This window comes from Pinus tabuliformis, chromosome 1_2, assembly GCF_031772625.1.
Source record: "Pinus tabuliformis cultivar Carrire ecotype Pingquan chromosome 1_2, CPIR1, whole genome shotgun sequence".
NCBI lineage: Eukaryota > Viridiplantae > Streptophyta > Pinopsida > Pinales > Pinaceae > Pinus > Pinus tabuliformis.
Window position 1 is genome coordinate 249,312,831 of NC_142298.1, and position 15,954 is coordinate 249,328,784.

At 40.0% G+C, this 15,954-nt stretch overlaps 1 pseudogene; it reads right to left on the minus strand.

Annotated features, from left to right (window-relative positions):
* Positions 1-7,314: 7,314 nt before the first annotated feature.
* Positions 7,315-7,884, minus strand: LOC149205310 (inositol hexakisphosphate and diphosphoinositol-pentakisphosphate kinase VIP2 pseudogene; annotated as a pseudogene).
* Between the last annotated feature and the right edge of the window lie 8,070 nt (positions 7,885-15,954).

Below are 15,954 nucleotides of genomic sequence, written 5' to 3' on the forward strand. Positions count from 1 at the left end.
GGATCTATCGGAGTCAGACAAGGTTCTGCTATCTGGCTCAGTCTCAGAAAAGTTCAGCAATACTTCTTGGAGAACTTGAGATGGAATCTCTTCTCTGGCTCCCGAATCTTAATCGGTATCGACTCCATTGTGGGTGGCCGGGAATGTGTGTTTTTCCCTGAAAACCTATTATTTTTTCTTCACAGGAATGGTTGCTTTACATGGGATAAATTAATTTCATCCTGGAGCGGTCCCATCCCTTTATGGAAAGATGGCCTCGATCTTCATCTGCCAGGCCCGCTGCTTCCGGTGTGGAAATCAGTAAAAGAAGCCTTATGTAGTTTGGGTCTCCATCGCTCTGGGACTGACGACCATCTTATATGGATCGTTCCAAATGCAAAGTCGCCTACTCGTGTTAAAGACATCTATGCAGATATGATCTCTTCAAAGGCTCCAAGCTCCAGTTCTTTATATCCCCTGTGCTTATGGAAATCGGGATGCCCTCTCAAAATGATTCTGTTCTCGTGGCTGGTATTCAACAACAGGAATCTGTCTTGGGAAAATTTGAGGAAGAGAAGCTGGCATGGCCCGAGCAGATGTTCTATGTGCGAAGCTGCGGAGGAATCTAATCTCCATATGTTCTTCCAATGCAACTCCTCTCTTCAGATCTGGTATGAACTATCTTTGTTTTATGGTTTTCCTCACGTTGTCTTTGTTTCAGTTCAGGTTGCTTTTCAATGGTGGAGCGAGCAAAAGCACTCTTGGCGATCTCTGTTTATTATTGCCTTGTGGTGCTTATGGAAATGGAGGAATGCCAAGATCTTCCAAGATTCCAAAGAGCCTCTAAAGTCATCCCTGCATCGCATAGTGGCCTTTCATGATATGATGCCTGTGAAAAAGGCCAAGATGAAAAAGGATTGCAAAAAAGAGGTTGATGATACTTCCTTTGCTGCTCCCTGTGCTTTTTTCGATGGGGCCGAGCAAAATAATATTTGTGGATGTGGGGTCTGTTAGCACTTGAAATTTCACCTCAGGCTGAAAAGGCAAATCTCAAAGCTACATCAAACCATTCAGCCTCGTAGCTAGCCCTACGGGGCAGGAGAAGGCTCTCTCCGGTCAATCTCGGTAGATCTTCAATTGATGAGATGACCAAATGGGTAACACTGATGTTAGGCTAGTAAACTGATTAGAATGATTGATTTGGGGTTTTTAATTAAATAACGGGGTTTTTCTAGGCTGCATGGGCAAAATCACAGCTTGAAACAGAGAAATATAATGAACAACACAGGTTGACGACTGAAGCAAGGTAGGCAAGGAATTTGGCATCAAATCTGGATTTAAATGGGATGGCAAGACTGGTGAGGAGCTAAGGAGGGCAAACAATAACTTTGAATCCTCCTTAAACAGAAGAAAACATTGAATTGAACAAACTTAAAAGTGGAGCATGGCAGGCATGAATTCTCACTTTAACACTTCATTTGTTCAATTAGATATGATCATGTAGTGAAATGGAACATAACAGTTTACATATGAAACACAAGAAACACCTATGCTAAATTAACATACCACAGGGATCTCAGAAGTTAGAGCTGTGAAATTTCATTAAAAATCCCTCTGTCAAACACTGTACAATGGAGCTCAGTTCTCCTCCAGCGCTCAGAATTTTCTCCTCTCTCTTTCTCTCTCTTTTACAAATGAATTTTTTAATACCATAAAATCAAAAAGCTGCCCAAAAACAGGGGCGTTGTTTTAACTAGCACTACAAAAATTAACAAAAAGTGTTACATCCATTCCACAAATAGAACAGTGTTCCCCTAAATCTGCTGATGATTTGGCTTATTAGGAGACAAAATCTGGAGCAAAGATCTCATGAAATCATGACTGAGGATCGAAATTGGCAAATTCGTTTCTCTTGAATTGTTCTGATGGCCGACACATGGAATAACTGCTGGAGCGCAGATCTCCATAGGACCAGGATTGAAATCAAATCGCATTCTCTGGCTGTGATAGATAGCCTTGACTTAAGTTCGGTTTGCCACGTTGCATTTGCCATTTTAATTCAGATTTATACTGTGCCACTCATCGATTTCCAACACCTCCAACCACATGCTATATGGTAGCATCGGCAATAGCTCACAGTTCGTCTTCTAAGAGCCACATCACCCACAAAATCTCCAAAGGATCAATCGCTGGCGGAAATCATGAAACGGAATTCCATCTGTCTCAGGCTCCCCGTGATCTGAAACTCATCATCTGTTTACACTGAAAGTGATTTTCTTGGTATAGAGCTGTGCAGAGGAGGGGCGCTACGTTGTATCACAACTATGTGGCATAGATGAGGGCAGAACATTGCGTTGACTCCACCGTGATTATGGAGTCGAAAACAGCGTTAGCGGGGCTCTATTATGTTGTCATCACGGAATCTCTCCAGAGCTTCTATTGCAGCGACGGATATTTCAGCCTGAAGACGAGGGAAATGTTTCAAGTCCTCTGTTTCATTAATGGATTTTCGAACAAGTTCTTTCAATATAAGGGGAATCGTTTCAACAGATGCCTCTGTTGGTCCTTTGAAGTAAATGAGAGCCCCATCAATAAGCCTTCAATAGCCTTATTCACGAGTTATCAAATGAGGTTGATAACCATCAGCTTTAGACACTATCTTCCTGTCATTCTATAATGAGAGATGTCGATCAAAAGGTAACTCTTTAAGCGCTGCAGGTAGCTGGCTGTCAAAGACTGCATAAATTCGCTCACCCACAGGTCATCTTCCATCAAGATTTTCCTTGAATACAACTCTCAGGCTCGACAATGCCTGCGGAATTAAACCTCTCATATTTGAAAGCCCTTTAATATTCGGCGTTGATCTCCTGCTCCTCTTGTGGTGTAAAATCATTTGCAATGTTGAGCTCCCGAAGGACATTCACATGTTTCCAAACAAATTAATATGTCAGCCATAGTTTTACAACTCAAATCCAAAAGACTTGCGATATGCAGATAGTTGGCAGCAGATGCAATGTGAGATAGAGTTAAACGATCAACGTCAAGGAACTTAACATCCCACTTGTCGATGTCGTCTATTGTTTCCATACATAACTGTCACTTGTTTCAAACTAACAATAAGCAGACATATTACTGCCCAAATCACTTCATCACCGAAAATTAGAAGATATGTCAGAGCATTCTTGAGAATACTTCAGTTCTGCAACATTAATGGCTTCTCGGCGAGTGTTTCGAAGATCAATCAATATCTTTCCAAGCAATCGGCGTGCAATCTTTGACCCAATTTTGAGTTTATGTTTAGGATTAATGCCATATTCATTAGGAATAACTCCATCTGCAAGCAACTGAGTCGCTTTGAAGAGCTCATCCAAGCCATCAAGATGCAGATGTGCATTGTGTATGAGGTCATACTTGCACGAATCATAAACATCTGGAATCTGTGTGATATCAAACCGGTCCTTTCTTTCATTGTACAAGTCTCGCTCCAGCTTTTTCCAGCACTCAAACATTAAGAGGAATCCTTCACTGCCACATGGTAATCCAGCAGCAATTCTGTCAACATCCATATTCATCTTCCCAAGAGCTTTAGCCTGATCATATGGAGGAAGGGCTTCATCCGAAGTTGTCTCAGCAAGACCTTCTTCTTCATCTTTTGCTAGTTGTTTGACTTGTGCTGTTACTTTCTTTGTAAGCGCAGCCTGATCTTTTAGTTTCTTCATAGTACTTTACGGTCTCCCCTCACTTTTAGCATGATGTATCAAGTAAGAGTATGTATCTGCATTTACATTTGATGCCCTGCAAACGTTATTCTCTCTGAAATATCCTGCCATAATGGCATTATATAGTTGTGCTGTATGATGAGGAGGAAGGTTCTACTTCAAACTTTTCATGCATACTCTGCTGAGCTTTTAACACGAAAAACAACATTGCCAAACTTAGTGACCAGCTAAACTTTCTCACGGGGAAAACCTTTTTGCTAACTTGGATTTCATTTGTGAAAGGCCCATACATATCTGCAGTGTCAAAAAAAAACATGATGCCTCTGATTGCTGATGATGTTTTGAATTGTGCTTGTGCAGGGATAGGAGCTTGAAGTCGCTGCTATTTGAAGAGCTGGAGACAAATTACATAATCTAGAACAACATATTAATGATTTCTTCTTCAAAACAGGGTTTTGAAGAAGAATCAATCTCTGACATGAGACGGAGTCTAACATCGGCTCCACTTGGGATGGCAGCTGTCGCTCCGTGGAGGTACCAAGAACCGCAGAACTTTGGGAGAGCAGACAGTGCCTCCACCCATTGGGCAATGGAGTCATCCTCAACACAACTCTTGACTTATTTTCAAACTGAAACTGAACTCAAACAATCTTCAAGCAAACTAAAACAAGATGCTGCCCTTATGGCTGCTTATTTATTTACAAAACCTACTCTACTCTGCTGTACAAACAATAGATCAGGTAACACTAAAATGCCAAATTAACCATTCAAGTAAACCTGAGAATGGTGCCGCTTGAGAATGCTGCCACGAAGTCACAGACGCAGTTGCTAGCAGCCCTTCATGCACGTACTGAGCCTGGTCGCGGAAAAGACAGTCTGATCTGTCAATCAGACTGAAAAACATGTCCATGTATGCCGCAATAGGATCACGGAAGCCGGACTCTGTTGGCTGCCCCAACTTTGTGATGCATACTTCCAGCTGCACATTGTCAATGTATACATCTATAGGCAAATTTGTTATTTCTTGTTTCAACGGAGGAACGATTTCCAAAAACTTTTTAGGGTCTTGGAAATCATATGACTGGATTTGCTCATCGAGATACTGAATCTCATTTTCAACTCTTTCAACAACTAACTCACAAAATCTAGTTTTGCTTTCAAGATGAAGCTTCGGAGATTTCAAACATTGAAGGAAAATACTGAAAAATTCTTCATTAATTTCAATATCTACTAACCACTCTCTAACTCCGTTTAGAGCTTCACGAAGTGCAGGGTCTGCCACATACTCCACCATTGCATGAACAGATCAGCATGCGTTGGAATGTCTGGATCGAGTTGGAGTCGCCAGGTGAATGGTTCAGCCTGCAAATGTGTCTGATTGCTGTCCACCATCAGCATCAGATCTGCACCTTGATTGCATGTACTGGGACAAGACAAACAACAAGTCGAATGTTCTCCCCATTATGGTCGCCAGTATGTTAGCACTTGAAATTTCACCTCAGGCTGAAAAGGCAAATCTCAAAGCTACATCAAACCATTCAGCCTCGTAGCTAGCCCTACGGGGCAGGAGAAGGCTCTCTCCGGTCAATCTCGGTAGATCTTCAATTGATGAGATGACCAAATGGGTAACACTGATGTTAGGCTAGTAAACTGATTAGAATGATTGATTTGGGGTTTTTAATTAAATAACGGGGTTTTTCTGGGCTGCATGGGCAAAATCACAGCGTGAAACAGAGAAATATAATGAACAACACAGGTTGACGACTGAGGCAAGGTAGGCAAGGAATTTGGCATCAAATCTGGATTTAAATGGGATGGCAAGACTGGTGAGGAGCTAAGGAGGGCAAACAATAACTTTGAATCCTCCTTAAACAGAAGAAAACATTGAATTGAACAAACTTAAAAGTGGAGCATGGCAGGCATGAATTCTCACTTTAACACTTCATTTGTTCAATTAGATATGATCATGTAGTGAAATGGAACATAACAGTTTACATATGAAACACAAGAAACACCTATGCTAAATTAACATACCACAGGGATCTCAGAAGTTAGAGCTGTGAAATTTCATTAAAAATCCCTCTGTCAAACACTGTACAATGGAGCTCAGTTCTCCTCCAGCGCTCAGAATTTTCTCCTCTCTCTTTCTCTCTCGTTTACAAATGAATTTTTTAATACCATAAAATCAAAAAGCTGCCCAAAAACAGAGGCGTTGTTTTAACTAGCACTACAAAAATTAACAAGAAGCGTTACATCCATTCCACAAATAGAACAGTGTTCCCCTAAATCTGCTGATGATTTGGCTTATTAGGAGACAAAATCTGGAGCAAAGATCTCATGAAATCATGACTGAGGATCGAAATTGGCAAATTCGTTTCTCTGAATTGTTCTGATGTCCGACACATGGAATAACTGCTGGAGCGCAGATCTCCATAGGACCAGGATTGAAATCAAATCGCATTCTCTGGCTGTGATAGATAGCCTTGACTTAAGTTCGGTTTGCCACGTTGCATTTGCCATTTTAATTCAGATTTATACTGTGCCACTCATCGATTTCCAACACCTCCAACCACATGCTATATGGTAGCATCGGCAATAGCTCACAGTTCGTCTTCTAAGAGCCACATCACCCACAAAATCTCCAAAGGATCAATCGCTGGCCGAAATCATGAAACGGAATTCCATCTGTCTCAGGCTCCCCGTGATCTGAAACTCATCATCTGTTTACACTGAAAGTGATTTTCTTGGTATAGAGCTGTGCAGAGGAGGGGCGCTACGTTGTATCACAACTATGTGGCATAGATGAGGGCAGAACATTGCGTTGACTCCACCGTGATTATGGAGTCGAAAACAGCGTTAGCGGGGCTCTATTATGTTGTCATCACGAAATCTCTCCAGAGCTTCTATTGCAGCGACGGATATTTCAGCCTGAAGACGAGGGAAATGTTTCAAGTCCTCTGTTTCATTAATGGATTTTCGAACAAGTTCTTTCAATATAAGGGGAATGGTTTCAACAGATGCCTCTGTTGGTCCTTTGAAGTAAATGAGAGCCCCATCAATAAGCCTTCGATAGCCTTATTCACGAGTTATCAAATGAGGTTGATAACCATCAGTTTTAGACACCATCTTCCTGTCATTCTATAATGAGAGATGTCGATCAAAAGGTAACTCTTTAAGCGTTGCAGGTAGCTGGCTGTCAAAGACTGCATAAATTCGCTCACCCACAGGACATCTTCCATCAAGATTTTCCTTGAATACAACTCTCAGGCTCGACAATGCCTGCGGAATTAAACCTCTCATATTTGAAAGCCCTTTAATATTCGGCGTTGATCTCCTGCTCCTCTTGTGGTGTAAAATCATTTGCAATGTTGAGCTCCCGAAGGACATTCACATGTTTCCAAACAAATTAATATGTCAGCCATAGTTTTACAACTCAAATCCAAAAGACTTGCGATATGAAGATAGTTGGCAGCAGATGCAATGTGAGATAGAGTTAAACGATCAACGTCGAGGAACTTAACATCCCACTTGTCGATGTCGTCTATTGTTTCCATACATAACTGTCACTTGTTTCAAACTAACAATAAGCAGACATATTACTGCCCAAATCACTTCATCACCGAAAATTAGAAGATATGTCAGAGCATTCTTGAGAATACTTCAGTTCTGCAACATTAATGGCTTCTCGGCGAGTGTTTCGAAGATCAATCAATATCTTTCCAAGCAATCGGCGTGCAATCTTTGACCCAATTTTGAGTTTATGTTTAGGATTAATGCCATATTCATTAGGAATAACTCTATCTGCAAGCAACTGAGTCGCTTTGAAGAGCTCATCCAAGCCATCAAGATGCAGATGTGCATTGTGTATGAGGTCATACTTGCACGAATCATAAACATCTGGAATCTGTGTGATATCAAACCGGTCCTTTCTTTCATTGTACAAGTCTCGCTCCAGCGTTTTCCAGCACTCAAACATTAAGAGGAATCCTTCACTGCCACATGGTAATCCAGCAGCAATTCTGTCAACATCCATATTCGTCTTCCCAAGAGCTTTAGCCTGATCATATGGAGGAAGGGCTTCATCCGAAGTTGTCTCAGCAAGACCTTCTTCTTCATCTTTTGCTAGTTGTTTGACTTGTGTTGTTACTTTCTTTGTAAGCGCAGCCTGATCTTTTAGTTTCTTCATAGTACTTTACGGTCTCCCCTCACTTTTAGCATGATGTATCAAGTAAGAGTATGTATCTGCATTTACATTTGATGCCCTGCAAACGTTATTCTCTCTGAAATATCCTGCCATAATGGCATTATATAGTTGTGCTGTATGATGAGGAGGAAGGTTCTACTTCAAACTTTTCATGCATACTCTGCTGAGCTTTTAACACGAAAAACAACATTGCCAAACTTAGTGACCAGCTAAACTTTCTCACGGGGCAAACCTTTTTGCTAACTTGGATTTCATTTGTGAAAGGCCCATACATATCTGCAGTGTCAAAAAAAAACATGATGCCTCTGATTGCTGATGATGTTTTGAATTGTGCTTGTGCAGGGATAGGAGCTTGAAGTCGCTGCTATTTGAAGAGCTGGAGACAAATTACATAATCTAGAACAACATAGTAATGATTTCTTCTTCAAAACAGGGTTTTGAAGAAGAATCAATCTCTGACATGAGACGGAGTCTAACATCGGCTCCACTTGGGATGGCAGCTGCCGCTCCGTGGAGGTGCCAAGAACCGCAGAACTTTGGGAAAGCAGACAGTGCCTCCACCCATTGGGCAATGGAGTCATCCTCAACACAACTCTTGACTTATTTTCAAACTGAAACTGAACTCAAACAATCTTCAAGCAAACTAAAACAAGATGCTGCCCTTATGGCTGCTTATTTATTTACAAAACCTACTCTACTCTGCTGTACAAACAATAGATCAGGTAACACTAAAATGCCAAATTAACCATTCAAGTAAACCTGAGAATGGTGCCGCTTGAGAATGTTGCCACGAAGTCACAGATGCAGTTGCTAGCAGCCCTTCATGCACGTACTGAGCCTGGTCGCGGAAAAGACAGTCTGATCTGTCAATCAGACTGAAAAACATGTCCATGTATGCCGCAATAGGATCACGGAAGCCGGACTCTGTTGGCTGCCCCAACTCTGTGATGCATACTTCCAGCTGCACATTGTCAATGTATACATCTATAGGCAAATCTGTTATTTCTTGTTTCAACGGAGGAACGATTTCCAAAAACTTTTTAGGGTCTTGGAAATCATATGACTGGATTTGCTCATCGAGATACTGAATCTCATTTTCAACTCTTTCAACAACTAACTCACAAAATCTAGTTTTGCTTTCAAGATGAAGCTTCGGAGATTTCAAACATTGAAGGAAAATACTGAAAAATTCTTCATTAATTTCAATATCTACTAACCACTCTCTAACTCCGTTTAGAGCTTCACGAAGTGCAGGGTCTGCCACATACTCCACCATTGCATGAACAGATCAGCATGCGTTGGAATGTCTGGATCGAGTTGGAGTCGCCAGGTGAATGGTTCAGCCTGCAAATGTGTCTGATTGCTGTCCACCATCAGCATCAGATCTGCACCTTGATTGCATGTACTGGGACAAGACAAACAACAAGTCGAATGTTCTCCCCAGTATGGTCGCCAGTATGTTAGCACTTGAAATTTCACCTCAGGCTGAAAAGGCAAATCTCAAAGCTACATCAAACCATTCAGCCTCGTAGCTAGCCCTACGGGGCAGGAGAAGGCTCTCTCCGGTCAATCTCGGTAGATCTTCAATTGATGAGATGACCAAATGGGTAACACTGATGTTAGGCTAGTAAACTGATTAGAATGATTGATTTGGGGTTTTTAATTAAATAACGGGGTTTTTCTGGGCTGCATGGGCAAAATCACAGCTTGAAACAGAGAAATATAATGAACAACACAGGTTGACGACTGAGGCAAGGTAGGCAAGGAATTTGGCATCAAATCTGGATTTAAATGGGATGGCAAGACTGGTGAGGAGCTAAGGAGGGCAAACAATAACTTTGAATCCTCCTTAAACAGAAGAAAACATTGAATTGAACAAACTTAAAAGTGGAGCATGGCAGGCATGAATTCTCACTTTAACACTTCATTTGTTCAATTAGATATGATCATGTAGTGAAATGGAACATAACAGTTTACATATGAAACACAAGAAACACCTATGCTAAATTAACATACCACAGGGATCTCAGAAGTTAGAGCTGTGAAATTTCATTAAAAATCCCTCTGTCAAAGACTGTACAATGGAGCTCAGTTCTCCTCCAGCGCTCAGAATTTTCTCCTCTCTCTTTCTCTCTCTTTTACAAATGAATTTTTTAATACCATAAAATCAAAAAGCTGCCCAAAAACAGGGGCGCTGTTTTAACTAGCACTACAAAAATTAACAAAAAGCGTTACATCCATTCCACAAATAGAACAGTGTTCCCCTAAATCTGCTGATGATTTGGCTTATTAGGAGACAAAATCTGGAGCAAAGATCTCATGAAATCATGACTGAGGATCGAAATTGGCAAATTCGTTTCTCTGAATTGTTCTGATGGCCGACACATGGAATAACTGCTGGAGCGCAGATCTCCATAGGACCAGGATTGAAATCAAATCGCATTCTCTGGCTGTGATAGATAGCCTTGACTTAAGTTCGGTTTGCCACGTTGCATTTGCCATTTTAATTCAGATTTATACTGTGCCACTCATCGATTTCCAACACCTCCAACCACATGCTATATGGTAGCATCGGCAATAGCTCACAGTTCGTCTTCTAAGAGCCACATCACCCACAAAATCTCCAAAGGATCAATCGCTGGCGGAAATCATGAAACGGAATTCCATCTGTCTCAGGCTCCCCGTGATCTGAAACTCATCATCTGTTTACACTGAAAGTGATTTTCTTGGTATAGAGCTGTGCAGAGGAGGGGCGCTACGTTGTATCATAACTGTGTGGCATAGATGAGGGCAGAACATTGCGTTGACTCCACCGTGATTATGGAGTCGAAAATAGCGTTAGCGGGGTTCTATTATGTTGTCATCACGGACTCTCTCCAGAGCTTCTATTGCAGCGACGGATATTTCAGCCTGAAGACGAGGGAAATGTTTCAAGTCCTCTGTTTCATTAATGGATTTTCGAACAAGTTCTTTCAATATAAGGGGAATCGTTTCAACAGATGCCTCTGTTGGTCCTTTGAAGTAAATGAGAGCCCCATCAATAAGCCTTCAATAGCCTTATTCACGAGTTATCAAATGAGGTTGATAACCATCAGTTTTAGACACCATCTTCCTGTCATTCTATAATGAGAGATGTCGATCAAAAGGTAACTCTTTAAGCGTTGCAGGTAGCTGGCTGTCAAAGACTGCATAAATTCGCTCACCCACAGGTCATCTTCCATCAAGATTTTCCTTGAATACAACTCTGAGGCTCGACAATGCCTGCGGAATTAAACCTCTCATATTTGAAAGCCCTTTAATATTCGGCGTTGATCTCCTGCTCCTCTTGTGGTGTAAAATCATTTGCAATGTTGAGCTCCCGAAGGACATTCACATGTTTCCAAACAAATTAATATGTCAGCCATAGTTTTACAACTCAAATCCAAAAGACTTGCGATATGCAGATAGTTGGCAGCAGATGTAATGTGAGATAGAGTTAAACGATCAACGTCGAGGAACTTAACATCCCACTTGTCGATGTCGTCTATTGTTTCCATACATAACTGTCACTTGTTTCAAACTAACAATAAGCAGACATATTACTGCCCAAATCACTTCATCACCGAAAATTAGAAGATATGTCAGAGCATTCTTGAGAATACTTCAGTTCTGCAACATTAATGGCTTCTCGGCGAGTGTTTCGAAGATCAATCAATATCTTTCCAAGCAATCGGCGTGCAATCTTTGACCCAATTTTGAGTTTATGTTTAGGATTAATGCCATATTCATTAGGAATAACTCCATCTGCAAGCAACTGAGTCGCTTTGAAGAGCTCATCCAAGCCATCAAGATGCAGATGTGCATTGTGTATGAGGTCATACTTGCACGAATCATAAACATCTGGAATCTGTGTGATATCAAACCGGTCCTTTCTTTCATTGTACAAGTCTCGCTCCAGCTTTTTCCAGCACTCAAACATTAAGAGGAATCCTTCACTGCCACATGGTAATCCAGCAGCAATTCTGTCAACATCCATATTCGTCTTCCCAAGAGCTTTAGCCTGATCATATGGAGGAAGGGCTTCATCCGAAGTTGTCTCAACAAGACCTTCTTCTTCATCTTTTGCTAGTTGTTTGACTTGTGTTGTTACTTTCTTTGTAAGCGCAGCCTGATCTTTTAGTTTCTTCATAGTACTTTACGGTCTCCCCTCACTTTTAGCATGATGTATCAAGTAAGAGTATGTATCTGCATTTACATTTGATGCCCTGCAAACGTTATTCTCTCTGAAATATCCTGCCATAATGGCATTATATAGTTGTGCTGTATGATGAGGAGGAAGGTTCTACTTCAAACTTTTCATGCATACTCTACTGAGCTTTTAACACGAAAAACAACATTGCCAAACTTAGTGACCAGCTAAACTTTCTCACGGGGAAAACCTTTTTGCTAACTTGGATTTCATTTGTGAAAGGCCCATACATATCTGCAGTGTCAAAAAAAAACATGATGCCTCTGATTGCTGATGATGTTTTGAATTGTGCTTGTGCAGGGATAGGAGCTTGAAGTCGCTGCTATTTGAAGAGCTGGAGACAAATTACATAATCTAGAACAACATATTAATGATTTCTTCTTCAAAACAGGGTTTTGAAGAAGAATCAATCTCTGACATGAGACGGAGTCTAACAGGGTCCACATTATTATGGACGAGAAGCTGCAATACTTTCTATCCTGGAATGGTGGGATTGGCTCAAACAGCTTGGCCGAGGCGAGGGCTCTTGCAGGACTGCTTGCCTTCTGTGTATTTTTTGACATTCAGAGCATTTCAATTTTCGGTGATTCAAAATCAATGATTGACCATGTAAGGGGAGCTTGCCACATCAGTTGTCCTCATTTGTCTGGGTGGTTAAACAGGATCATGTATTTCTGGACAAATATGAAACAGCGCTCAATTCACCACATCCCTCGCTCCCAAAATGATCAAGCTGACCGTTTGTCGAAGAAGGGTCTGTCTATGGCGCCGGGTTCTTGGTCTATGATGGTTTCTGTTGGTGACCGTCCTGTTTCATCGAGGACTTTTTCATCCCGGGAATATGATCCTTGTTTCTTTTCATCCATCTATTTACGTGTATTTCAGATAGTCTCCTTTTGCTATATATGTATAAGACAGTTGCTGATCTTGCCTTTGATAAGACCTTTTTGCGCTGATTTTGGTATGATGTAGTGTTGATCCCCTCTGGGATATCCTATGGCTGCAAGATTTTGATTTATATGCTTGCAAGGTGTTCTGATCCTCGTCATATCTTATGTACTCTTTATATTGCCTCAATATAATTCTATGAAGATTTTTCTCTCTAAAAAGATCAATGCAGTTTGCACTATGAGTGGCAAAGTAAATGTGTTCTTGTTAGATTGATAATTACATAATCATTATTCTTATCATAACACAATTATGTATCTGAATTGGATTATCATTTGTGATTATTGATAATCAATAAATTAAATTAAAATCAATGTAAGCAATTTCACGAAGATAATTAACAAAATCAAACTTGTGTTTCTAGTAAATTGATGACCACAACACAAGAAAAACCCTAAATCGTTTTGCTGAATGTCATAGTTGTTGGAGTTCCCAGAGCTCCATTGGAGATACTTGTTGTAGTTAGAGGAAATGAAAGAGATGGGGACAGTGTATCACCCACAGGTCCGCCAAGTGTTTTAAATATAGCGGTCTTTTAACAATTCCTTGCCCTAGTTCAACATTAAGTAATTCATTTCATTTTCTACATCTTTTTTTTTTAACCACATGGTGAATCGGTAACTATCAAGTTTAATCCACGGGAGACCCAGGATCAAACCTCATTGCTGCCACTATAACACCAAGAGCATAACCAACCACCTGCAACTCGGGTATGCTAAGATCCTATGATTTTAGCAAGAGCAGACCCAGCGGTCAGGGGGGGTCCGCCCCTCTAGCCGCCACCACAGCAGGTCACTGTACTCCATGAGATTTGAACTTTGGTCTCCCGAGCTTCGCCCGTTTGACTTACCGTTAAACCACACATCACTGCGATGGGAAACTCAGTTAAGATAGTTTCCTATGAGATAAATTGAATGATTTCATTTTCTACATCGCTGTGTCATTCAATTTATCTCATAGGAAACTATCTTAACTGAGTTTCCCATCGGTCCCTTAGAAATTTCATTGATCTTGGATAGAGTTTTACCAACAATTTGGCCAAGAGGTCGATCAGCAGTTTACCAAAGAGTTCCACCGATGCTTTGCCCAAAAGCTATATATATTCTTTATTCGAGAGTTCCATCTATGTTTTCCCAAAGCCCTATCTGTGGTTTACCAGAAGAGTTCTATCGGTGGTTCGCCTTAGAGATCCATCAGCAATTGGCATAAAAGTTCCAATCGTGGTTGGCGTAAAGGTTTCCCATTGCTAATCGACATAAAATTTATTAGCGATTGGCATGAAAGTTTCCCATCGGTTTCGTCACAAAAGATCCCACCGTGATACAAAGATTTTTACGAGAGCGATGATGCAAAAAAACAAAGGATCGGTTCTTTGTGAAGCGAACAGAGCCCTTGTCCAATCCAGAAACATTGTAGGGCACATAATCCATGCTAACTTGTCCACAACCAAGGAAACCAAATTGGCTTCGACTAGAATTTTTAATTAGCGAATCTAATGGGTTTGATCTCGATGCCCAATATAACAAATCTTTATTCCATAAATGGATTTTTAGGACCATGAGCCCATAAGCTCTAACTAGTTTATCGATAATCAATAACTTAATAAGGGAAATTCAGGTAATTCTTCACCGGGATTTGTCGTCTGAGTTCAAAACCCTAGTTGTGCACAACAAAAGTGAAAACCCATGTGCCCCAAACCTGCAAACATCTCAAACTAGTAGAGAAAAATGGTGAGTGAAATGATGAAAAAGACGGTCTAGACAAGGAAAAACAAAATTAAGGAACTCACCAACACGCTTGAAAAGAGTTGGCATAAATCGAAGCGGTCGCAAACCCCAACAAATGATGATTGTAATTCACTAGGAGAAACTATATATTTACAATTAATGCATTAATAATTGTGTTAAGCAAAAAAATATGTGTGAAGGAATTCACCAACTCCATGGCAAACCCATATCCAGGAAGGTACAAGAAACAACAACCCCACACATGTACTACATGTGAGCTTATCCTTCCACTTATCATTTATGTGATGGGAAGCAATGATCACCTTGCTGCAAGCAAGCAATGAGCACCTTGTTGTGGGCATTTAATGCTCTGTAAGCTAGGTTTTACAGCATCAAGCCTAAAGTTAGTACAATAATGCTATAACAATGGAACTAAAAAACAATTACATTAATGAAGTAATGCAAAAAGTGATTGTTGCACATAATCCAACTGAATGAACTATTGTCCATTATGCTATAATCTAGGTGACATTATCTAGTGTGATTATGCTATAATGTAGGTGTCATTATTTAGTGTGAAGGTCTAACTTCTCAGAGATATGGCAAATAATTTATTGGTGAGACTGAGACAGATGGAGTTAACACTGAAATAAGACATCAAAAATTTTGTTCAATCAAATGTTTATAAATTATTTTTTCTAATTAAAATAAAAAAATATGATGTTTATTTCTAAAGTTTAACATTAGGTTTTGCATAAATCAAAGGTGAACTAATAACAATCAAACTACAAATCGATTACTAAAGTCCTGCTTTGGGAGAGACTAATAAATTTTAATTCTTTAGATTTATGTTATTAAAAGTTTTAATAACATGCTTCAATCTTATTAAATATAACACTAACCATGTTATATATATATATATATATATAATGTCTTCCTTATAATATTCCATAATTAATCATTTATAATTTCATTGTAATATTATTTTATTAATATTTTAAATATATCATATCTTAGCATTAAATTTTTATGTTTAACTTTAGTAGTTGTAAATTTTTGTTTTAAGATGTTTTCAATTTCCATCATGGATTAGATTAATAATTAATGTAGGTATGGATAACATAAGAATGTGGAAAGGTTAATGTTAAT